Below are 26,587 nucleotides of genomic sequence, written 5' to 3'. Positions count from 1 at the left end.
TTCCTGTTCTTCGGGCTTCGATATAAAAATAAATAGCTAATTACATCATGTGAAAGATGTTTTGTTTAAAAATTTGGAACTATAAGCTTTTGAACAGTACAGCCAAGTACTTTTGGTGTTTAAATAGATGTATGTATTTTTCCAGAAGAACCAAATAAATAAATATAATGAACGTCCATTTCTATAGCGCCAAAATTCCGCAAAAATTGTGTTCATAGCGCTTGGCAAAACATACCTACACGAAGTCTTTAGCTCTAAGTTATCACTTGTTTGTAACAGATGAGTTTTTAAAAATTGTAAGGCACTACATTTATCTCATCATGTTGTTTATATGAATATATGATTACGGTATCCAATATCATTCATGTCATTAACATTTAACTTGTTTGCATACTTGACAAATTAGCCTATAGATCTAGTCAAATTTTTTTACAGAGTTACTTCGTGTAACCGGGGTAATTAACAAGACTGTTTTGTTAGGGGTTTTTTTAAAAAAAAAAAAAATTAAAACACGTCATCCAAGCGAGAACCAAAATATATTTCTTTATGTCCTAAATTAAAATAAAACAATAACAATAGACATAAATTTGAAGGGGAATTATGTAAGATTTAGATAAAGAGCTGGTCGTTCTCGTTATTAACTATAACATTTCAAAAATAGATAATGCAAATTGAATATATTGAAAATTTACCACCATACCGTTCTAATCTATTTAAAATCTGAGCAATCAGATGGCATCGAGAGTTGATTATGGTCTTTTCATGTTAATAAATGTCTAATTGATAATTTACATAACATTAAGGCCCAAAGAAAGACCTGCAATAAGCAGATTTAGCTCTTACATCATGCCTGTTTAACATTTAAAAACGCATCTTTAATTAACAATACTTTTATGATAAATTAATAAATGTATTATTAAATAAAGCGATCAGACAATGTTAATGTTACATAATTGGATGAATAATTATATAATTTATAGGCACCTTATTAGATTGAAATACCAACTCTTTCTTCCTCAACTGATAAGATTAAATTATTTAAATCAAAAAATGCAATAGCCTAATATTATTGTTAAGATTAACTTATTTAATTGAAACAAAAATTGTAGGTTATATTTTTAATGATTAATTTAATTACATGGAACAGTAAACCCATATCCTTAAATATCGACCGGCAGCTATTTTTAAATATTAATTTTTCTCCAGAACCGTGTTATTTCCTGAAAAGCCATACATCTCAGCATTGTAACAAAACCAACCTTATCAATATTGGAGCAAAATTGACTGAATTCTTTAACACCAACTGGCTGATCCCTTTTTCGCGAAAATTGGTCATTTGGCTTCAATTCTCAACCTATTTAACCATCAACATAACCATACAAACACATTACACATAGCTTGAGTGGTTTATTTTCTGATGTTTGAAATACATAAAATTAAATAATTATGCTTAATTCAACTATACAAAATTAAAATCAATAATGATATAATACAATCAAACAATTTAAACCAAATCCCTTGTTGAGTATTAAAATAAAACAAATAAAATAATGAAAATAATAATATCCCCCCCTCCCCCCCCAAAAAAAAAATGAAATAAAAAAAAAAAAAATATAAGTAAATAGATACATAAAATAAAATACTTTATCAATATATTAATGTCTAGTGTCTCAATATTTATACCCCCTCCCCCCCCCCCACACACACAATATGAAAAGAAGTAAATAACATAAATAAAACATACAATTATTTATCAGTATCACAATAAATCAACATGAAATATATTTGCTTCACAAGCTGGCACTCCCCTAGGCAGCAAACAAAAGACGGGTACCACTACCAGTACGTTCTGCTGAAAATACAAAAGATTTTTAAAAAATTTTGTGTAATTAAAAGCTTATATATAGCCAACACAGCAATGTTATTATTCATACCAAACTGTATTTTATATATTTACGATTTATTAATGATCTGCAAGTATTATTTTACAAATTAATGAATTGAAAACTCTATTTTGCCGATTTTTAAAAGTAGGTCAAAGCTGTCAAACTTTGCCTTAACTGGACAACACACGTGTCGAGATTTTCATGAAATGTAATACTTATTTATAATACAATATAATATCAAAATTATAAGATATTCATTTTTATTCTTACCTCGAACATTGCTTCTATTTCTCGTTACCATTTAACCAGATGATGCCACATTTAATACTAAAGAAAGCGCTAAATAAAAATATCGCTACTGGGCCTATAGTAAACAAACAGCGAGAACAGAAGACCGGAAGTGATCAACCACCTTTCTCGCCGTTTCACGCGTTTCGCAACATAACGTCGAGAATTCATGAGTCGGCAATCATACGGTATTATCTATGGTTTGTGTGACGCTTTGTCTGGTACTGGTCTAGCGGTAGGGTTTAACCCCTCATCATCGATATATTCTGTTTCTGTGGTTTCTATTTCACTTGTCGCCATTTGGGTAAATACTCTTTTGTAGACACGACAAAGTGACAGGCATCTACACACCAGAGCAGAATGATTGACAGCTGTCAGCCTTCATCTTGGAAATATCAAGGGAAATAATTTGAACAACTGGAGGCAGACCACATTGTCTACTACATAAATGTTAAAACCCGTTTACCTGCTATTCCAGGCCATGGGTTTAAAGTAGAACAATAAACTAATATAGCCTTATTTATATCGCTAACTTTTTACAATCTGTTTTTCACCCATAACGCCATTAATACCCCCCCCCCCACATACACAATAAGTGACGAAAGAAAGAAATAAACATTCAATGTTTTAATTTTTCTATATACCCCCCCCCCGCAAACACCATATTTATATATATCGTAGATTGGGTCTCAAAGCAGGATTTTTTTTTTAATTTAGATTGGCCCCAAGACACGATTTTTTTATTTTGATTCGTGTCACAGCAGGATTTTCTTCATTGGTCCCAATGATTTTTTTTAGGTTATCCCACACGGCAGGGATTTTCCCTAGATTAATCTCCAACGGGATTTTTCTGTAGATTAACGCACACAGCACGATTTGTAAAGATTGCGTGGTCCCGTCTATTTAAATTGTTATAATAATGATATTAGTATTTCTATGGTCACAATGATTTTATATAGATTGCCCCTCACAGCAGATTAGCACCCACAACAGGAGTTTTCTTTAGATTATCCATCACATCGGGCCCCGAGTTCACAAACCCAGACAGCCACTCAGCGCCATAGTCTGGGTAATACTTGGCAACTATTGGCTCACTACTGATAATAAAACTTATTTTTGTAACTGGTATCTAAGAATATCTTGTCAGTTTGTTAAAAGGTTTTAAATTTTTTGTTTTATATTCCAAACATTTGAAAAAATAATATTATGCGAGAAGCTTGCCATGTTTGGGCCACAGATGGCCCACATCCAACTGGCCAAATGCCTCAAAATATCAATCCAATAAATTTCGGCTCAGAATATGACTTCTAGTTTCCAGAAGAACTTTCCTGGGTGCTGAGGTCCTGCAGTGTTCTATATTAGTTTTATTAATATTTTTTTAATGTACTGTATACAATATGAATGGAATCAGCTCACCCCGCCCTTCAAAAAAAAAGGCCAGTAAATGTGAATCTTTAAATCAAAAATAATTAATTATTTTTAAAAGAATTCAATGAAAAAAAGACAAAGTGTTAGGTATCATCCTACAAAGTAGCTAGATTTTAATTACTATAGCAGATTCTGTACTCAAGTTATACAATTTGTTGAAGATACATGTAGCAGGTCAACCGTGCAAACCTTTCAACAAAGCATAATTAACAGCCAATTTACTATCTTGAAATCTGTTTGGTCATTGGCTGAATTTTAAATTCTAAAATTCAGTGTAAAACAACTTAATAGAAATTATTATTAACAAGAAACTGAAGACATTGCAGTGGTATACAACTGCACATTATTTTCACAGAACTTAGTTAAAGACAAAAAGATAAGTATATTTTATTACTTTCTCTGCAATAATATTAAATTAGATAAGAATTATGTGATTTTTTTTATTTAGATAACTTCATTTAACTATTCTTTTGCCTTGGCATCATCAACAGAATTCATATGAATCAACAGAGAGAAAAAAAAAAGTTTATCAAATTAGAAGAAATCATGTGCCAACTATATTTTTTCCAAAAATAAGAATTATCTGACTTAACGCTTTGACACCTGCATTGACAGACCCCTAGAATATAATTTAGAAGTAAAAATGTGTGATCAAACTCTACCATAAGGATGCGTGCATGGTGGAAACTAATTTCAAAAATGTTGTAAAAAAACTGGTTCAATGGGGGAAGAAAAATACAAGGGGAAAAGAGGAGGAGACAGCTGCAGGAGAGGGAACAGGGGAAGGATGATATTGACTTAGATGAATAAATTTTATAATTGAAGATTTTGCTTTTGTTGTTAATGTATGTTGTTTGTGCTGCATGCAAGATACCCTTAATTTCTACCATCTAGAGTACCAAACTTGGAAGAAAGTCTTGGCTGTTTCTGCTGGAAAGACTTTAAGAAGGGGAGAGGAATGCGTTTTAACGTCCATTTGACACAAACTATTGAGGGAGTCATGTCCTAGCTTGGCACAAATGTCCCAACTCCAATACGCTCTCCCTCATTTCGTCTCGTCCCGTGCCTAGGCGCTCATGGCCTGCGCTCTCGTGTCCTGGTCGGACCTAACTGTCGATTCGTTTGTTATCTGGGTTTATAAACCCTTCCAAACAAAGGATCTTATTAGGCATCTGGCTAATGTATCATATATCATATCAGGTTTAACATTCGATACATGCTAATCAGACAAAGAAAGTTTAAATAAAACATGCCAACATTACATAAGATTTCATAATCACATAAGAAAGGCTTCTAAGAACTCTAGGGGTCGGACAGGTTGATATATGTTGATACTAAAATCACTTTCATGTGTCAAAGTGGCAGGAAGCGTCTATAACATCTGTGATTATGTAACATTTCATATTCATGTATTTGATACATTAAAACAGCAAAGGTTTTATAAAGGGCTATATTTTAGTTAAAATACGGCGAACAATTTGGAGTAAATTCTTAACTTAAGTCTGAGAATGCTTTTTTTCAGTTTGGCTTTCACAGTAAGATCTTTCTTAAGATTGGTGCCCACACCATAATTCTCTATAGATTGCCCCCACCCCACCCCTCAAATAGATAATCTCTTAGATTGGTCCCAACAGTACGATTTTCTATATATAGATTACTATTACAGCATATTTATTACCATTACAGCATATATTATTACAGCATATTTATAGTGCACCCTTTCATATACCGTGTTCAGGGGCCTTTACAAAGTGACAATGTAACCATATAAAAAAAACAAAAAAACAAAACAAAACAAACCAACCAGCAAAATTATGGACATATTATCAGTTGTATACTGTGTCAGTTAAAGCCTGTTTAAATAAACGTGTAAAGTTGTTTATTAAAAGAATATAGAGATGTACACGATCTTATACTAAATGGAAGATTATTCTGATCATTTAGAGGCATTTAGTAACTGGATAGAGCAACAAACTATAACACATACTTATGGAAGAACAATTACTGATTTATTTGGGCAACGTTTCGAAGAGTATTCTCTCAACGTTTTCATAAAACAGGCAGTTGAAAACTAAAAGAGCCCCAACCATAAGAGACAAATTAAACAGGTTTGGCCTTTAAAAGTAGTTATTATATAGTCTATGAATGTTCGGCGCATCAGAATGTTTCGTCAGAATAGTTATCATAGCAGAATTGGTTTTCAGATTGGTCCCCACAACATTATTTTCTATAGATTGGTCCCAAAAGCAGGGTTTTTCTTTAGATTATCCACCATATCTGGAGTTCCGTTAGATTATTCGCCACAACAGAATATTTCGTCAGAATAGCCATCACAGCAGAATTTTTCTTCAGAATATCCAATGCAGCAGAATTTGTTTTCAGTTTGGTCCCCACCATAGATTGGTTTAAACAACAGGATTTTTCTTTAGATTATCCATCATATCAGAAATTTCGTTAGATATCCATCACAGCAGAATTATTCGGCAGAATAACCACCCCATCAGAATTTTTCGCCAGAATAGCTATCACAGCAGAATTTTCTATAAATTGGTCGCAAAAGCAGGAATTGTGGTTAGATTGTTCAGCAGAGCAGGAAATTTCGGTAGATTATCCATCACAGCAGAATATTTTCATCATAATTACCATCATACCAGAATTTTTCGTCACAATAGACAGGACAGCAGAATTTGTTTTCAGCTTGGTTCTAAGGGCACGATTTTCTATAGATTGGTTTAAACAGCAGGATTTTTTTTAGAATATCCATTGTATCAGAAATTTCGTTAGATTATCCATCACAGCAGAATTATTCGGCAGAATAACCACCACAGCAGAATTTTTCGTCAGAATAGCTATCACAGCAGAATTTTCTATCGATTGGTTCCAAAAGCAGGAATTGTGGTTAGATTATTCAGCAGAGCAGGAATTTTCGGTAGATTATCTATCACAGCAGAATATTTTCATCAAAATAACCATCAAAGAAGAATTTTTCGCCACAATAGCCAGGACAGCAGAATTTGTTTTCAGCTTGGTTCTAAGGGCAAGATTTTCTATAGATTGGTTTAAACAGCGGGATTTTTCTTTGAATATCTATTATATCAGGAATTTCGTAAGATTATCCATCACAGCAGAATCATTCGGCAGAATAACCACCACAGCAGAATTTTTCGTCAGAGTAGCTATCACAGCAGAATTTTCTATAGATTGGTCGCAAAAGCAGGAATTGTGGTTAGATTGTTCAGCAGAGCAGGAAATTTCGGTAGATTATCCATCACAGCAGAATATTTTCATCACAATATCCATCATAGCAGAATTTTTCGGCACAATAGCCAGTAGAACAGCAGGATTTTCTATAGATTGGCTTAAACAGCAGAATTATTCGAAAGAATAGTTATGACAGCAGAATTTTTTGTTTGTCAGAATAGTTATGACAGCAGAATTTTTATTATGGATTGGTCCAAACAGCAGGAAACGTGGTAAGATTATTCAGCAGAGCAGGAATTTTTGGCAGATTATCCACCACAGCAGAATATTTTCATCACAATAGCCACGACAGCAGAATTGTTCGTCACAATAGCCATGACAGCAGAATTTGTTTTCAGCTTGGTTCTTACAGGAAGAATTGCTATAGATTGGCTTAAACAGTAGTATTTTTCTTTAGATTATCCATCATATCAGGAATTTTGTTACATTATCCATCACAGCATAATTATTCGGAAGAATAGCCATCACAGCAGAATTTTTCGTCAGAATAGCTATCACAGCAGAATTTTTATTATCGCTTAGAACCAAAAGTAGGAATTGTGGTTAGATTATTCAGCAGAGCGAAATATTTTGTTAGATTAGCCAAAACAGCAGAATTTGTTTTCAGATTTGTTCTCACAGCAGGATTCTCTTTAGAGTGGTCAAAACAGCAGGTTTTTTTCTTTAGATTATAAAGCCACAGCCGGATTTTTCTTTCGATTATTCATCCAAGAAGGATTTTTTGATAGACTATCGTTTAAAACAGAATTTTTCGTCAAAATATTCATCCAAGAAGGATTTTTTGATAGACTATCGTTTAAAACAGAATTTTTCGTCAAAATAGCAATCACAGCAGAATTAGTTTTCAGATTGGTCCTCAGAGCACAACTGTCTACAGATTGGTCCCAACAGCACGAAATGTCGTGGGATCATTCATCTGAGCAGGAATTTTAGGTAGCTTTTTATCCATCACAGCAGAATTTTTCGTCAGAATAGCCACCACAGCAGAATTTATTTTCAGATTGGTTCTCATAGCAGGACTTTCTATAGACTGGTCCCAACAGAAGCATTTTTCTTTAGATTATCCATCACAAAAGGAATTATGTTAGATTATCCACCACAGCAGAATTTTTCGTCAGAATAGCCATCACAGCAGAATTTATTTTCAGATTGGTTCTCACAACAGGATTTTCTATAGATTGGCGGAACAGAACACTTGGAATTTAAACCCCACTAATTCATATCCAGGTCGACCTGATATGTTGGTCTTTGAGACGGAGAATAACGGTACTCCTGTATTATGACTTAATTATCATAAAAGTGTTATACTTTCAAACTAATAGTGTTACAGAAAAAATTCACCTACACATTAAATGTTTCCTTCAGAGGAGCAACGGTGGCTCAATGTTCAACCCAGTGTTGACTGACGAAGGTGATCATATGATTTTCTGGTGTTCCCCTCGTGAATAGTTTAGGGGGGGGGGGGGCATTCCGCAGAGCTGCTGTCTGGTCAAAATTTCAATCATATCACACTGCATGATGTATACCTGTCTTAATAAGCCAGGCCCCGAGTTCACAAAGCATTCTCAGGCTTAAGTTGAGAATTTACTCAAACTTGTCCACCTTATTTTAACTAAAATATAGCCCTTTATAATAATGTTGTTGTTTGAATGTATCCTATACATCCATAAGAAACTATGTGCAATGTTTTGTGTTTCTGCATCAAAGATATTTCTCATAAACAGTGATTGAAAGTTGAGCAAATTCTCAACTTAAGTCTGAGAATGCTTTGTGAACTCGGGGCCAGGTCAGTACAAAAAAACTAGGACGTGAATCCCCATTTCATTTCTTTTCATCCGATTGGCCCCAAATGCAGCACTTACCCATATTGCACAAAACGTGGCCTTAATTTGTAAAAGAAGAGAGGCATTTTTAAAACAAGGGTGATTGAAACATGTATAACTTTATTTTTCATATTTGGTCAACATAAAATTTGCCTCTTGACAGCCAATATTTATTTTGTTCACCACAACAAATACTGAGGATTTTTTTAACGAAATGTTGCACACAAATTGTCGAGATTACAAACACAAAGTTGCAATTCTGGAGATATGGTAAATGTAACACTTTCTCTGGTATTGCAAATACAGAGTTTTTCTTGAATCTTCTCTTTAATAGTTTTGTACAAAGAAATTCAACTTATTGGAATCCTAGGGCCTGAAAGAATAATGGTAAATATTCGTCTTTAATAAATAAATTTAGTCATAGTGGACATAAATTAACTAAAATTACAAATTACCACCACTACCATCAAAGTATCAACAAACTGAAGGCAGTTCTAGATGCAATTTTACAACACAATGTCACGAAGTTTCATAAATACACCCCCACTGGACACAAACTAGGTCATTTCGGGACTAACATATGGTTCAATTTTATTTCAATAATTCATTTGCGCATTGGGATTCTTTAGCAGTGGAAGGAAACCAGTAGGACTCAGATTTAAATAATTCTATTGTGCATTGGGAGTCTTTAACAGTGGAAGGAAACCAGTAGGACCCAGATTTAAATAATTCGATTGTGCATTGGGAGTCTTTAGCAGTGGAAGGAAACCAGTAGGACCCAGATTTAAATAATTCGATTGTACATTGGGAGTCTTTAGCAGTGGAAGGAAACCAGTAGGACCCAGATTTAAATAATTCGATTGTGCATTGGGAGTCTTTAGCAGTGGAAGAAAACCAGGGGGACCCGGAGAAAACCATGATAGGTGAGTCTGAAAGATACTTTAAACGGTTTATGAGATATGCTTTGTAAATGAAATCTAGGCAGACAAACCTCGTACTATATATGTTCGACCCGGAATAATAATAGTTTTACAAGAACAAGAAATTACCTTATTGCTGACAATGTTAAATCCGAAGCCCCTTTTCTTTTCTCAGGACTGCACGCCTAAAATGTTAATAATTGTTATTGTCAATATTATATACATGAAATAAACTTAAATCGGTTTTAATTCCCAATTGAGCTAATAAAAACCGGCAAACGCCATGCAATGAGCTACGAGGGAAATTTTGCCTGGGCGTTTTTAAATGTGCATACCAATGTGTACAAGGACCTGTTTTTTTCTGCTATCCGAACGATGTCTATACTACCATGCCCCCAGTCCTACACCACGGAAAATCCACACGAACTTTCTCAGCCAATGCAGGAATCAAACACAGTATATGCCCATGTCTGAGAATTAACACTTTACTCACTGAGACTTTGTGGCTCCCAATGTTATAGAAATGAAAAGATGTATAACGTCCTACTGTGTGTACGGCTCTGGCTGGGCTAATGAAATTTTGCCCAGACAGCGGCGCTAAGGCCTACTCTTATATCCAATTCCAACTGGCAAGGGAACTTTTACGTGCACGCCAATGTGTACACGGGACCTCAGTTATTCTTTCTATCCGAACGACTAGGCAGCTGTCCTTGCCAGGCCCTATGTTCTGCACCACTCACTGACAAGGGGAAACCACGCCGGAAAATCGAGATAAATTTTCTTGGTCAACACCGGGAACAAACAATGGGCACTTTATTATTTTTAGTATGTAAGCTGAATTGTTGTCAAAGGATAAAACCATTTACATACCGGTACCAATTTCTACTTTGGCATTAGACTTTTCAATAGACTATCGGAGCATCATCTGGAAGAAAAAATCAAAATAGAACAAAATTAAAATGTAAATAAATGAAGCTTTATTTATAAAGATGCATATAATGTTACTAAGGCTAAAGGCAAAGCTTTTGCTTAATGCAGATCGTTACATTTATTCACTTGCCAAGCCCATGGCATTATCAACTTCCTAGTCCCTATAGACCCATCAGCCATGACCCCTGTCGATAATAATACAGTGCCAAATCACAGTTGATGTCTTGATAACATTACAAATTTGGTGAAAATAAAAATAAGTTGGACTTTTAACTTTAACGCCTTATATGACCAGCCTTCAAGTATCGGCATGCCATACCATGGCATATTACTTATGAAGACCTACTCAGAAAAAAATGTCAACATTAATTACCAGGCCTAGATGTCGAAACCTCCAAAATAAAGTTTGTTCAATGATTTCTGCCCGAAAAGCCGACATATTTACAATACGCTGATACATTGTGATTGTGAAAGGCGTGGTTATGCTTTTTAATTCCCGCCTACAAATACGTTAGAATGTCTGCTCAACTAGCTATTGGTAGCTCCTCCCCTTTTTGGTATTTCGCTAGATACGATATAGCATCAACTATTCGTCACCGTTTGTCGATACTTAGCAAAGATGGCCACATCACAACACGTGTAGGAGCCATTCATTGAGTCATTGGTTTTCACCGACAGTAGTCTCTATCATCCAGAAAAATATTCTACGAGATGCGCTGTCAATTCCGTTCGTGACCGGTAGCACGATTTACCCAAACCTACCCAAATTCACCCAAATCCACCATTATTTCAACTGACATCACAATAATTTATATCGATATTTGATAATATACCGTTCTTTCTGTCAAATTGTAATTTTTTATTTAAAATAGTAGCGTTTTTGTGTCAGAATGTGATTTCCACGTAACTTTGGAAGTCGTAACCAAGGGGCATGTCCTCTAATACACCAATCTAACCAAAATAACTATTATTTAAACTCATATCACAATAATCTGTGATTAATTGATTCTGAATTATTGTAAGTCCACAGTTTACTTTTTTTTATTTTCGCGAAGTGGTAAATTTACATGTTTTCTGATGTTATTTTCTATATATATATATATATTCCAATAGTTTTTAAATTTGTTGTCCTTTTTTAAAATACTGGCATAGTGCATCTTTTGTACTTAAAAATTCCGATTCGCTTTTCGAATACACTATTTCAGTTTTGGTGTTGAAAATTGTATATAAAATCTTATTTTTGTTATCTTCGGACGTTCCTAATTTTTGTAAATAAAGTTTAATGTTGTCTTTAATATGTTTTGTGCATAACAATATGGTATTACCAAGGAAATTTTTTTTCAATGAATTAAGTATAGCCTTTTCCTGGTTACACCCCAATTTCCACTCCCCAGGTCCAAGGGCATGCCTAACGTGGGCACAAAAATGATTGTATGTACCTTGTTCCCCGTCCCAATGTAAAACAAGTGGCCCTAGCATAATTGGTTCTTCGCCTGTTTTTCTATTTAAAACAGATCTGTTTTTGTAAGAAAATGTGGTAACAAAACATTGTCCCAAATAAAAAGTCCTGCCCACTCCAAGCACACTTGCATTTTCACCAAAGCAATTCTTTTTAATATCTACAAATTGTTCTTTCGAATATAAAATAATAGATAGTTGTCTGTAACCACTGAAGCATACCTCTAATATAGCCAAGATATCGTCTGCTAAATTACAATTTATCGAAGGGTTCGATTTTTTTGATTCGCGGTATATTTTATCTTGAACTTGTCGTACAAATTTCGGTGACTCTAAACTGTCATCCAAGCACATTTTATGTGCAACAACACTTGCCTTTTCCGATTTCGACTTGGAATACGCTTTTCTTAGTATTTCGGGATTAGTTCGAATGTATGGTACAGAATCTTTCGAATTGCCATGCGGAGGCTTGGGCGCGAAATTCGCTCCGCTATGTTCAACAATTGCCAAATTTAACAAATCTTCCAATTCAATGGGTGCACTAACGAATTTTGTTATTAGCTTTCTATATTCACAATTATGATTTAGCTTTGTGTGGTAGTGTATATTTGTGTATATTTGTGTATATTTGTATTTATTGTATCTTGAGTATTTGTTGTATTATTGTCCCTTTAATATATTAGTTATTTATGGTATATTTGGTGTTCGTTGTATTGTCCCTTTAATTGAACATCTCTAAGCTGGTAAAGAATATCTTTACAACAGCAAGTCTAAACTCTACTCACTTTTAACTCACTAAAATAACCACATCTCAGCTTCTCTTTCAAATCTCACTTGCATCTTAACCTTGTTACAAGGAGAATCACATTCTGTCACTTGGTAAGTTTTATATTTATTTGACTGACTTTAATATTTTATCTATTTAATATGGTAATGTAATTAGAATATATTTATATATGAAATAATTAAGTTATTAGTATATTTCTATAAGTATTTCCATAAGTATGTTTGTGTAATTGAGAATATTCTACTCTCAGCTATTTAGTGTTAATTTATTCATATCCTTAATTTCAGTCTTGTGTAATAATGTGTCTGTATGGTAGCCATATTTAAGACATCAGCCCTTTCATAAACTCCTTTTTTATAGTGTGTGGGAAATAGCTTTATTTAACGTCCGCTTCCACCGAAGTGATATCGCAGACAATTACATGTTATACATACATAGTGATAATATTTACAATGTGATTAATAGATTAAAACGGATAATTAGTTTTTTTTAGATATATATGTACAAACAATAGATAAAAGGACGAGACATGATATATCAAGTGCGGGAAAAAGAAGTGCAAATTGGGACAAACACAGACATATGACACACAGTTGTGACAAAAACAGACATGGACATGGACATGGACGAACATTTAGACAGACATAGACATTTACATACGGGCATTTGACAGACATGAAAGTGGACGAACATTTAAACATATTGTGTACATATATATATATTGGGTCAATTTGGTCGGTCTGGTAGTTCTGTCCGGTTGAATGGCAGGGGGTGCAACTCTTCCTTGGGGCTTGTTGGTGAGTTTAGGTCCTGGTCCATTCTGCCTTCCATTTGGGTTTGTTGTCCGGTATGGTGGTGTTAATTCATCTTTATTTCTATAGTTCATTCCTTATGTTGTTGGTTCTCTGAAGGAAGAATCCAGCCTATTTTATAGGGTATGTATATGTATTTGTATGTAAATGTACATAGTGTAAACTATTACTATTCTTGATTTTTATACATTTCTTTATGTCTTTCAGAGTTTTTATTATCTGTATACTAAATTGATGATCCACAATAAAATCCTGAACCCATGACCTGGTGTTTTGTTCGTCTTTGTGAATAGAACCCTGCTACATTTGCGTAATATCTGTGAAATGAAATTATATTCTCTGGTTGTGGTTTTAACTCAACATATGTCGGTTTATTTCTTACAACATTTTTTTGTGCAGTATAAAGAGTTCTTTTTATAAATTGCAATTAAAGGTCTGTCCAGTTTATAAATAAAGCGTTGATTTACAGTTGTTCCTGTACGCGAATCCCAAATACCGCAGTCATCTGGAAACTCAGAACAAGTCGATTTAATCAATAAAAAGCAGTCATTTTTTTCTCCGCCAGGAATAAAATCAGATGGTGTACCAGTTTTGAAAGCTTTCATAATTTCATTGTTATACATGAATTTACTCTTTGTTAGAGCAAAGGTGGACAAGATCCAGCATTCGAATACACTGACGAGTTTTCAAAAAATGGTGGGGGCGGTGAGTGTCTTCTGAGCCTTTTCTGTCTCGCAACCCGGTGACGTCTCTTGCCAGAAACGTTTTCGAATGAAGAGTTGTTCTGTGGGATGGGTGAACTGCATGCAAATTCATCGGCTGATAAACTGAAGTCGTCAGAACTTGCCCCTGATGGTAGTGTCTGTGATTGTTTCCTGGATCTTTTCTTGGTCTTTTCTATATTCTCACTGGCCAATGCTTCGAAAGAGTTGTAGCAAGAAGTTGCCGAGATCTTCCTAAGTGTGCCGCGAAATTTTGAACGGCACACTAAGAAATTGCGAAAAACAATGTGACCCCAATTGAGTATTCACTGGTGTCTAATAGTAACTTCGATAGCTGTGTTTTTCTTTATTTAGTTTGAGTCATTCTATGTGTCTATGACTACGGATCTATGCCGTATATGACATGCCATCTTTTTATTTCGCAAAATTAAAATATTTTTCATATATATTTAGCCAGGTGTGTTCCAAGGTGTGCCGCTGGCAAAAAAGGTTGAGAACCACTGAGCTAGAGGTACTGACGTGAAAAAGAGGCGAGACTTTCTCCGCTTTTATCCATTCGTCAATGTCATTGTCTGTCTGTTTGAACTAGAAGAATATTCCTCCAATGCGGATGAAGTTTTCGCACATTTAGGAGGTTGTAACCATTCTTCTGGTTCAAAAATGTTGTGCCTTTTGAAAGGGGTCGTAATGGCAGCTGCACACGTCACAGTTACAAAATGGTGAACAGAATACCATTCGTTATTCTTCGGTAGACAACCCATCGTGAACATCTTCTTTTACCTGACAAGTGGGCCGAAAAGTGCAATTTAAATGCGTGTGCGCAAAATCCCGAGGTCCATTATATGGTTGATAAATAATTTTAATTGGTCTGGACACCACGTTACATAAAGCGATAATTGTCCACGCAGAGAAAACATGTGCTGTATTGGCACAATCAAATACGGCAGTTGAAAAGGTTGGTGACAGACTATGCAGCTTTGAAAATTCTATATGTTTCTTATAGAACTGTTCGTTTTCAATTAATGTAAGACATGACAAGCATCTTAATGCTATACAGATAGTTTTTCGTCGCCTTGTAAAAGTAGGGAAACAGCGTTGAATAGGCAATTTCCATCACCTGATGTTTTTAGTGGATTGCATTGGAGAACTGGCAGGTATCGATGTAACAAAACTCTAGCAGACAAATCAGTTGAATTACCAGCAGCAGATGAAGACTCAGTCCTTGGAAAATCTGCGTTGAATAGTCGTTCTCGTTTAGCAGCTTTTCGCATACTTTCTATACTTTTTGACTTGGCAGTCTAAAATTGTAATTCAATTGAACGGTAAACAATCAAAAACGATATGAGATTATTGGGAGTTTTAAAAAGAGAAGATTTGGGTATATACACGAGTTATGTCCCTTCCATGCGACGACCAAACAAGCATGAATTGTTGGATTTTAACACAAGAAGACTGTGATTTTAAAGTAATTATGACATATTTAGCTAAAGGAATGGTAGTATATTAAAACACGATATACATGACTGTGATATATGTGGAAATAATGGTGGTTTTGGGTAGATTTGGACTCAGACTAGCAATTATTTGCCCTTTGACTTCAATGTTAAATGACTGTAACATCACAGGCTGTAGCTTTTTGCTCAACATTCCGTTGGTTCCAATCTTTATAGGCACAATGGGGACAACATTTGGCAATCTCCACATCATAATTTTGTAGGGGGTTGACCGTTTAGATTTTTTGCTACACGGATTTGAAGTTGACAGGGGTGAAAATCTCACTTCCGACACAATGATTGCTCTGCAGAAAGACACTTTACACCCCCTATCCCTCCGCTGTAATATCATCAGTATTACCCAAAACTGCTATGAAATTGCAAATTTGATCCCTTTTCTCCAATTCTAGACCAAAAAGTCAACCCAAAAATGCAGGAAGAGGGGAGAAAAAAATTAAGGGAAAAATTGTCTATTTACAAGTCCATCATGAAATAAGGGGAAATAATTACTAGTCTTAGTCCATTTGTGTATTACACGAGCTATGTCCCTTGGTTACAACTTCCAAACTTGCTGGGAAATCGCATTTTGAGGGGCAGTTTGACACATATTACCGGCGTTTTGGTTGAAGTGAGGGATAAGCCAATGAAACGGTCTGTCACGGAACTGTCAACGCTAATTGATTAACCAATGTCATAGGGTCCAAAGTCGCTCGTAAGACCCCTGACACGACCTTCGAGTACAGCTTGTCAGATCTTCGTGTAGTGTAGGCCATCGAAAGGATACAAAAACTAAACGAAATATAGATCGGTATTTTAATCAGATTAGTTCATTTTAACTCATTACCATTTTACCCAATTACCATTTTACCCAATTACCATTTTACCCAATTACCATTTTACCCATTACCATTTTACCCATTTACCATTTTACCTATTTACCATTTTACTCAATTACCCATTACCATTTTACCCATTACCATTTTACCCAATTACCATTTAACCCATTACCATTTTACCCAATAATCATTTTACCCATTACCATTTTACCCAATTACCATTTTAACCCCTTACCATTTTACCCATTACCATTTTACCCAATTATCATTTTACCCATTACCATTTTAATTCATTACTATTTTAACCCATAATCATTTTACCCAATTACCATTTTACCCATTACCATTTTAACTCATTACCATTTTACCCATTACCATTTTAACCCCTTACCATTTTACCCATTATCATTTTACCCATTACCATTTTACCCATTACCATTTTAATTCATTACTATTTTAACCCATAATCATTTCACCCAATTACCATTTTACCCATTACCATTTTAATTCATTACTATTTTTACCCATAATCATTTTACCCAATTACCATTTTACCCATTACCATTTTACCCAATTACCATTTTAACCCATTACCATTTTAATTCATTACTATTTTAACCCATAATCATTTTAACCCATAATCATTTTACCCAATTGCCATTTTACCCATTACCATTTTAACCCATTACTACCGATTTTTTTTTGTAAATGTTTATTCACAAAATTTTCTACATTATCATATTATAAATACATCACAATACATATTAAAGTAGATAAAGTACAAGTACTTCTTTGTTTACGGTAGATATATGTATAAATAAATTAAAAAACATACGTCCAGGTAAAACATTCTGCACTTTACTTCATTCTGACATATACTCAAAGCCAGTAAAAACGCAATGCCTAATTCGTGAAATATTTCTGGTAGATGTTCTCTTGGACTTTCCCATCTTATGGCACATAGGTGAAACTTGTGCAAGTCCATGGCAAGGCGACATCAGGCATGTGTAAAAGCGGCGGGACGATTTACCCAATACTACCCAATACCACCCAATACCACCCTAATACCACCTCAATATCACCACATACTACCCAATATTACAACATAATGATGTAAAATTTGCATATCAATTGAATTTATTCAAAAATAATTAGTTATAGCGCTGGAATTGTACTTTAAATGCGATTACCGATCTCTGGCTGTTCCATTTACCTCCCTATATCAACCAAAACAAGCAAAAACTAACCCAATACTACCAAATACTACCCAATATTATCAATTAACAACCTAATATTGTCAAATAGCAGCACATTAGTATAATTACTGCAACGTGTAAAAGCTCAGGGTGGACATACTCGATATTGACTTCAGCTGACCCCTGCTTTGTATCATGGTTCTCTGACGTTTCGGTTTTGTGCATTTGTAGTGAATTCTTTCATGAAATTATCCACAGATGCTTGTTATCTCGATTTTGTCAATTGTTATGTACATTTGTTAAAAGTTGTTGCAGTAAATAAACTTTGAATTTGGCATTGCATTTTTAATGGTTTTGGGTGTACCTTAATTCATATAAACTAACTGTCTTCCTTTTATAGGTGTCTTCAGATATTAATGATATAATAACGATATCGATACATTCACATACGTATACATACAAATATAACATCTCGAATTGGTTAAAAAGGGTTGAAACGTGCGTACGTACATTGAAATAAAAGCTTTCTTTTTTTCTGTTTCTCATTATTGAATCCGATTTTAATAAGAAAAGACGGCTTTATGAATATGAAAATAAAATCCTTTGCATTCTTATGTATTTTGTAGTAGATATTTACGGATTAATCGTAGTATACATTACCTATTAGCAATCGTTTAAATAGTGGTTTAACGTCCATATTTCCGTCATTCAGATGGGACGAAAAACCGACGTCACATGTATACATTGGCGTGCACGTAAAAGATGCCCTGGAATTCGATATAACAGTAGGCCATAATGCCGCTGCCGGGCAAAATTTCCTTCATAGCACACTTATGGCGTATGCCTGTATTCATTAGCCCAATTCGGAGCAGAACAGTAGGACGTTAAACCCCATTTCATTTTCTTTTCTTAACGTCTATAATATGCCCATCTTTTAAAGCTAACATTCTTATTTTATATACATCTAATCTTACTGTACATACAAAATACTGTACATAACCCAGTTTTACATGACCGCTGAAGAACAACTTATTACTATTTCATCCATGACCATTTCAACCCATTACCATCTTAACCAATTACCATTTCAACCCATTACCACCATAACCCATTACCACCATAACCCATTACCATTTTAACCCATAACCATTTTAACCCATTACCATTTTAACCCCTTACCATTTTAACACATTACCATTTTAACTCATTACCATTTTAAAACATTACCATCTTAACACATTACCATTTTAACTCATTACCATTTTAACTCATTACCATTTTAACTCATTACCATTTTAACACATTACCATTTTAATGCATTACCAATTTAATACATTACCATTTTAACCCATTGCCACCCATTACCATTTTAACCAATTACCACCCATTTCCATTTTAACCCCTTACCACCTTAACCCTTTACCATCTTTACATGGGTTTATGTGAGGAATGAAACGAAGTTTCGATGCAAGGTCCACCCGGGCCCATATTGCCCCAAATATATGGTGAAAATGATATCACAATAAGTAAATTTCTATGAATATCAAAACAAATATCACAAGGTTTGCAAATTAAAAAGTTATAACTATGCATATAAATATAAAAACAAATATCACAGGGTTTTCAAATTAAAATAAAAAAATAGTTATTATAAATATGAAATAACACATATTATATATAATTAAAATTAAAAAATAGTTATTATTAATATAAATATGAAATAACACATATAATTAAAATTTAAAAATAGTTATTATAACTATAAATACTATAAATGTGAAATAACACATATTATATATAATTAAAATTTAAAAATAGTTATTATTAATATAAATATGAAATAACACATAAAATTAAAATTTAAAAATAGTTATTATAAATATAAATATTAAATCACAAACATATGTAATTAAAATTTAAAATAGAAACTTGTCTCTCAAACTGATTAAAACACAGATCCTATTTCGTTTCGTTTTTTTTTATAGTTTAAAATTTCGTTTGACTTGTCTTCACAGCTCTAGAATACATCTCATGACCTATGACGAAAAATTGAGCTGGCCTTATCATTTAGCACTAACCATATATACATAGTGAAGTTTCAAGCAAATTTACAGAATAAATTTATATAATTTGATTGGTCAGTTGAAAAGGAACTACTTTTTTTTATTTTCAAAGAACAGTTCATTTATTATTAAAAGTAACTTTTTTAAAATTAAAAATCAACTATTATAATTCAATCGACCTTGATGGAAACACTGCGTCAATATAAAGGACTTTGCAATGGTTGAATTGCTGTCAAAAATGATGTATCACTACGCCGTAATGTTCAATAAAAGTGAAATCTACAGCAAAGAACTATATTTATCTATTTGTGCATGTAAGAAGGGATTTGGTGATAAATAAAATCTCCTACTCGTCTTTTTTGATATCAAAAAATATCAACACTCGTTGATAAAGTAAAAAAAAAATCGACAGAGCCTCGTTTTTTGTTACTTTATCAACTTGTGTTGATATTTTTTGATATCAAAAAAGACTGGTAGGAGATTCTCTATATAATACAATATATCAATCTGATTAAAAGATAGATCTATATTTCGTTTCGTCTTTTGTATATATATACTTAACCCATTACCATTTCAACCCATTACCACCATAACCCATTACCACCATAACCCATTACCATTTTAACCCATAACCATTTTAACACATTAACATTTTAACCCCTTACCATTTTAACACATTACCATTTTAACTCATTACCATTTTAACACATTACCATCTTAACACATTACCATTTTAACTCATTACCATTTTAACTCATTACCATTTTAACACATTACCATTTTAATGCATTACCAATTTAATACATTACCATTTTAACCCATTGCCACCCATTACCATTTTAACCAATTACCACCCATTTCCATTTTAACCCCTTACCACCTTAACCCTTTACCATCTTTACATGGGTTTATGTGAGAAATGAAACGAAGTTTCGATGCAAGGTCCACCCGGGCCCATATTGCCCCAAATATATGGTGAAAATGATATCACAATCAGTAAATTTCTATGAATATCAAAACAAATATCACAAGGTTTGCAAATTAAAAAGTTATAACTATGCATATAAATATAAAAACAAATATCACAGGGTTTTCAAATTAAAATAAAAAAATAGTTATTATAAATATGAAATAACACATATTATATATAATTAAAATTAAAAAATAGTTATTATTAATATAAATATGAAATAACACATATAATTAAAATTTAAAAATAGTTATTATAACTATAAATACTATAAATGTGAAATAACACATATTATATATAATTAAAATTTAAAAATAGTTATTATTAATATAAATATGAAATAACACATAAAATTAAAATTTAAAAATAGTTATTATAAATATAAATATTAAATCACAAACATATGTAATTAAAATTTAAAACAGAAACTTGTCTCTCAAACTGATTAAAACACAGATCCTATTTCGTTTCGTTTTTTTTTATAGTTTAAAATTTCGTTTGACTTGTCTTCACAGCTCTAGAATCTGGAAGAGCTGGTATATAAGCCTCGATCTGGTTAATGTGATAGATTAGCCAATGAAACGATATTTTGCGGCGAGTTCTTTGCGTGCGATGCACGGAACTGTGGGTAAACCACTATGACGTCATAGGGTCAAAATTACCTCTGAAGCGACCCCCACTACAACGAACAGATCTTCGTGTTGTGTATATCAGGATCAAAATTAATGTTGCTGTAGGCCGTGTTGTGTAGGCCATCGAAAGTATAAAAAACGAAACGAAATATAGATCTGTATTTTAACCCATTACCATCTTAACTCATTACCATTTTACCCCTTACCATTTTAACTCATTAACATTTTACCCCTTACCATTTTAACTCATTGCCATTTTAACTCTTTACCATTTTACCCATTACCATTTTAACTCATTGCCATTTTACACATTACCATCATCATTGATGCATTGTCTCAAAGGTTACAACAAATTCTTCATAAAGTGCTCCACGACATATATATCAGGATCAAAATTAGGGTTGCAACTGTCGTCAGGACAACTCGCACCTTGTTCTCTGGCTGAATACAAACCAGCCACGAACTCCTCATACGTTTGCTCCGTTTCCTGTTTTGTCCACATATCAAAGACATATAAACAGTGAAACGCGCATGTGCTTCCCTGTTGCTGTGGTTTTAACAGACTCCATTCAACTTTGTCATGTAGGTCATCTGGAACGTTGCCGTGAGAATCAAAATACTGTGCCTTCCCATCAGGAGGTACAATGATCGCTGTGCAGTGAAGCTTCGTCTCACGTTCTGCCTTCTGATTTTTGTTCGAAACAAAATAGAAGCCTTTTTTTTGATAGGTTTCTAAATCGCGCGAAATATTTTCTATGTAAACCATACCTTTATAATGATTTCGAAGTTGCTCATTCATCGAACAAATAACAAATAACTCTTGTTCGGTTAGACCGTTTTCCATCAATTCATCTTTAGACATGCTGATCAGGTTATTACATATTGCTTGTTCGATACGCTTTTGCTCAGCGCCAGGAGGTGGCGCTGTAGGAGTACAACTTACGTCGTCTCCTGGGCGTAACGTGGGTTTGGTTCTCGTTTTGCCGTCGTCACTTGGTGGAGCCGAGAAATGTAACCTTACGTCATCTTCTGGGCGTAGGATGCGTTCGATACTCCTTTCGTCGTCATGTGGTGAAGCTGAGGAAGTTAACCTTACGTCTTCTTCTGGGCTTAGTGTGCGTTCGATACTCCTTTCGTCGTCGTTTGACGATCGAGTTAACCTTACCTCATCGGGATATTCCACGACGTCATCTTCTGGGCGTAGGATGCGTTCGATACTCCTTTCGTCGTCATGTGGTGAAGCTGAGGAAGTTAACCTTACGTCTTCTTCTGGGCTTAGTGTGCGTTCGATACTCCTTTCGTCGTCGTTTGACGATCGAGTTAACCTTACCTCATCGGCATATTCCACGACATCAGTATCTTGGACCTCTTTACGTGTATATGAGGGATTGATTAGTAACTCCGATGCATCGTCTGACACTGGTCCATCAGTTACTCTTACGTCATCGTCTGGTACTGGTCTAAGGGAAGGGGTTATCAGTTCAACGTCGGAATATCCCGGATTGTTGAGTAACTGCGACGCACCTTCGTCTATTTGTGCAACTCTTATCGCCGAAGTATTTGAAGCATTGTGGACTTCATCTGGAGGGGCAACACGTGTTGTTTCCATAGTACCACACACAGCTTATGCCCTTGGCTCTGTTAATTGATTTCTCTAAAAATACAAAGAAATACTGAATACGGATGTCCAAAAGAAAGTATACACACTAAAAGTATGACTAAGTTTTGTTTAGATTAAAAACATTTGATAAAGCATTACTGAGTTTGTTTCTTGCGTCCAAACTCAACATTTCTAAGCAAAATATAAATGTGAAACAAATTGACATTCTACCCAAATACCGTATACCATGGAAAAACGACCCTGGTTGATGCAGTACAAAATGCACAGTGTATACTTTCTTTTGGACATTAGTATAGTTTTAGGATGACGAGAAAACTGAGCTAGCTTAATTCACCTTTCCAGCAGCCAAATCATAGGTCATTTTCGCCTTTGTTCAGTGGATGCGAAGATGTATTTTATATTGCAAACGCTTGTATATACAAGACTGTATTATTTTTTGATTCAAGAAAAGCTACGGAGAGAGAGAGAGAGAGAGAGGGAGAGAGTTTAACGTCCACTCCATTTTATTTCAATAATTCGCTTGCGCGCAGGGGTCTTTAGCAGTGGAAAGAAACCGAAGGACCTGGAGGTTGGACAGTCGACCCTACTCCTTGTCACGTACAACCAGGGAATCGAAACCACGCCTGTTGACTCAATGACAGACCTTATAATACAGCGCGCACACGCTAACCATTCGGCCATCGAACATCCCCCTGCGTGTAAAGACGAAGCGCCTGGTAATATTGATCGAAGTATGGGAAGGAAAACCAAAGTCCCGTGGACGTAAAAGAACTCTTGACAGTTGGGATTCGATGAAGAGTGGGACGAAACGCCGATGTCCGGGCAAAATGTCACTCAAACCACCCAGCATATTGTATAGCCGTCTTAATTCGCCACGTTGATTCAGAAAAGCAGGCCCGGACAAATTATTGGGAGAGAGAGAGAGAGAGAAAAATGGGGTTTAACGTCCACTCGACACAAACTAGGTCATTTCGGGACTAACATATGGTTCAATTGTATTTCCATAATTCGCTTGCGCGTTGGGGTCTATAGCTGTGGGGGGAAACCGGAGGACCCGGAGAAAACCCACAAGGTTGGACAGGCGACCCTACTCCTTGTCACGTACAACCGGGGAATCGAAACCCCGCCAGTTGACTCAATGGCAGACCGTATGATACAGCGCGCGCGTGTTAACCATTCGGCCATCCAACCTCCCCAAATTATTGGGCGTTGGGAGGCCGAATGGTTAAACCCGCCATTTAGTCACGTGGTGTAGTTTCGATCCCATATATAGTATTAAGAATTATTGTCGCCTGTTCAACGGTTAGATCTATTTCGCATGCACACCTGCAGATGTTGTCGAGATCACGAGATGTAAACATTGTTAGGACACGCTATTGTTGCCGAGGATTGTGGGTTAGGGCTAGGGTAAGGCTTAGGGCTAGGGTTAGGGCTAGGGTTGGGATTAGCGCAAGCCCTGTTTATATATCTCATGACCTATGACGAAAAATTGAGCTGGCCTTATCATTTAGCACTAACCATATATACATAGTGAAGTTTCAAGCAAATTTACAGAATAAATTTATATAATTTGATTGGTCAGTTGAAAAGGAACTACTTTTTTTATTTTCAAAGAACAGTTCATTTATTATTAAAAGTAACTTTTTTAAAATTAAAAATCAACTATTATAATTCAGTCGACCTTGATGGAAACACTGGGTCAATATAAAGGACTTTGCAATGGTTGAATTGCTGTCAAAAAATCATGTATCACTACGCCATAATGTTCAATAAAAGTGAAATCTACAGCAAAGAACTATATTTATCTATTTGTGCATGTAAGAAGGGATTGGGTGATAAATAAAATCTCCTACTCGTCTTTTTTGATATCAAAAAATATCAACACTCGTTGATAAAGTAAAAAAAAACTCGACAGAGCCTCGTTTTTTGTTACTTTATCAACTTGTGTTGATATTTTTTGATATCAAAAAAGACTGGTAGGAGATTCTCTATATAATACAATATATCAATCTGATTAAAAGATAGATCTATATTTCGTTTCGTCTTTTATATATATATACTTTCGATGGCCTACACTACATGAAGACCTGACCAGTTGTACTGGGAGGTCGCGTCAGGGGTCATACGAGCGGCTTTTTACCTATGACGTCAGACGATTCAAGGGGTTTACCCACAGTTCCGTTCAGAGCACGCCAAGAACTCGTCGTAACATACCATTTCATTGGCTAATTCGCCACATCAACTAGAACGCCTGTTATATAACAACTCCTCCAGATCCTAGTGTTGTGAATTCAAGTAAAACGAAATTTTGATTCATAAAAAACGAAAAGAAATGGAATTTGTGTTTTAATCAGATTGCAATATATTGAACAATTATAAATTATTATTGCATTTAAAATATACAGCTTGCTTATTATTTTAATGATATCTGATTTCTCAAACACGGCCTTTAGTTTCACTATTTACAATTATATTGTCTAATATACGACAATGTCTTTGTTGCTTCATCCCTGGATATAGGTATTATTTGTTGCCGTGTTCTGTAGTAGGAACCCGGGGGATTTTTTGTTCTTCTGAAGTTGTGTTTTAATTAATTTGGGACCATATACCCTATCAGCTAAAAAAGGAATCAAAGTTATCCGTCATATTCGAAATAAACCTACGTACTTGGGTCATTGGGGGCGTTCTAAATTCAGAAACCAGTTGATTTTTTTGTTCTGAAGGGCACTTTTCAAGATTGCCTTAGCAAAGTGAGCATATGTAGCGAAGATTAACAAGTTTGATTTAGACCAACTTAACCCATCAGGGGATGTGCAACTTAAGAATTCCAATTCTGATCATCAGCCATCATGGTGCCTGTCAGGCATAGTGACAATTTTGTCCGAGAGTCTGTCATGTGACGTGGTCAAGCCCACACTTATATGTGACAACTGGAGACGGGCCGCCTGTCCAACCTCGTGGTTTTTTTTCAGGTTCTCTGGTGTCCTCTCACTGCTAAAGACCCCTAAATAAAATTGATCAATATATGTTATTACCAAAATGACCTACCTTCTCTTTCGCTCTCTGTAGTTTATGCACTGTAAATCACTTTCTCCTCTTCCGAGTCTCCTCTCTTTGACTTGGTTTTGTTATATGTATTTGATTTCGTTTAAAGAAATCCTGGATATTTCAAAATGATATATAAGTCCATAAGATTACTGTCCCCAAATATATAACTGTTTGTGAAGTTAACCAAGTATGGAGCTACAGCTATTTAAACATTTGCCGGAATAATGAGATAATCAAATTAGTACCGTATTGCACAATACACATTAATCACACACGATAGAACCGTTCTTTTAAGGGTGACGATTTTCCATTTAAAAAAACAACAAATTACGTTTTTGTTATTTTGAATTCCGTTATTTTCCATTTTAGAGCTGACTATATTCCATTTTTTTCAGCTAAAATGCTATTTTATG

The 26,587-nt window shown here is 34.7% G+C and overlaps 2 long non-coding RNA genes across 2 annotated transcripts; both read right to left on the bottom strand.

Moving 5' to 3' along the window:
• Positions 1–1,744: 1,744 nt before the first annotated feature.
• LOC126820945 (uncharacterized) lies at positions 1,745–2,473 on the bottom strand. The gene is made up of 2 exons (XR_007680200.1): positions 2,157–2,473; positions 1,745–1,852 (listed from the first exon to the last, which is right to left on the bottom strand). It is a non-coding gene; the product is annotated as an uncharacterized LOC126820945 (long non-coding RNA).
• Positions 2,474–8,828: 6,355 nt separating this feature from the next.
• LOC126820949 (uncharacterized) lies at positions 8,829–11,247 on the bottom strand. Its single transcript, XR_007680203.1, has 4 exons — positions 10,910–11,247; positions 10,477–10,531; positions 9,736–9,791; positions 8,829–9,059 (listed from the first exon to the last, which is right to left on the bottom strand). It is a non-coding gene; the product is annotated as an uncharacterized LOC126820949 (long non-coding RNA).
• Positions 11,248–26,587: the final 15,340 nt, after the last annotated feature.

Source organism: Patella vulgata, chromosome 5 (assembly GCF_932274485.2).
Source record: "Patella vulgata chromosome 5, xgPatVulg1.2, whole genome shotgun sequence".
Taxonomy (NCBI): Eukaryota; Metazoa; Mollusca; class Gastropoda; family Patellidae; genus Patella; species Patella vulgata.
This window is presented reverse-complemented; position numbering and strand designations above follow the sequence as displayed.